The sequence below is a fragment of the Galeopterus variegatus genome, unplaced genomic scaffold (genome assembly GCF_000696425.1).
Source record: "Galeopterus variegatus unplaced genomic scaffold, G_variegatus-3.0.2 Scaffold289, whole genome shotgun sequence".
Lineage (NCBI taxonomy): Eukaryota > Metazoa > Chordata > Mammalia > Dermoptera > Cynocephalidae > Galeopterus > Galeopterus variegatus.
The window spans coordinates 342,437-343,371 of record NW_007726400.1 but is presented as its reverse complement, the minus strand read 5'-3'; positions in this window follow the sequence as shown (position 1 = coordinate 343,371).

Here is a 935-nt window from a genome sequence, read left to right as displayed (position 1 = left end):
AAAAAAAAAAAAGTGCTGATTGTAACCTGCCAATTTAATTTTATCATCCACTAATTAATTGTCACTAGTAGTTCAAACGCTGCCGTAAGTGGGATCATTTTAATCACTGGCTTAGCATCTATTCAGAAATCATCCCTTTAACTATTAATTTCTCCTTTCACCTCCACAAGAATTCTGAAATTCTTTGTGTCACTCAGATGTTCTCTGGGGTCTGATGAAGATCTAGCTAAGAATGATTGGAATGATTGCAACTCTTTAAAAAAATATATTTATTTGTTTGTTTGTTTGTTTATTTGTTTATTTATTTGTTTTTGAGGCTGGCAGAAACAGGAACCCTTGTCCTTGCTGTTATCATCACCTAAGATGCTCTTAACAAGTGAGCTAAGAGGCCAGGCCTCCAACTCCTATGTAATGATTTTCCATAATTTCCTTGAATTATCAGGGATATTCTTATGGTTATTTCTGGTCTCTCTGAATTTTTGTGTCTCCACATTAATGCACATCCAAATATGGTAGACAGCCCTTGGCCTTGATTTCCCTCTTCAGTGCAACTATATATGGCTAGTGTGTGCAGCACAACTTTTACCAGGGGTTTATGGATTAAAGGAGGGGCAAACATTTTTATTGACACATCCTTGATCTTAAAAGTCCTTTTTGTGCCATGGGGGATCCCTGGCCCCATGCTTCTCCAAGGCAGCCCCAAATTCACACTATCTCACTCTCTTCCTTCTCTTTCTGATTCCCTCCTTCCTTAATTCTTTGAGAAATAACTTCCTTCTTTCTCTCCAGCAGAACATGTAGTTGTTTGCTACTTTGGTTCTTGCTGAAAAGATGTTTTTTGGGCCTCCCTTTCTACCACAACTAATAGAGCTATTCTATTTGCCCAAAGCCAGTCCCTTTGCTCAGTGGAATTCTGGTGTTAGCTATTAAGGTAA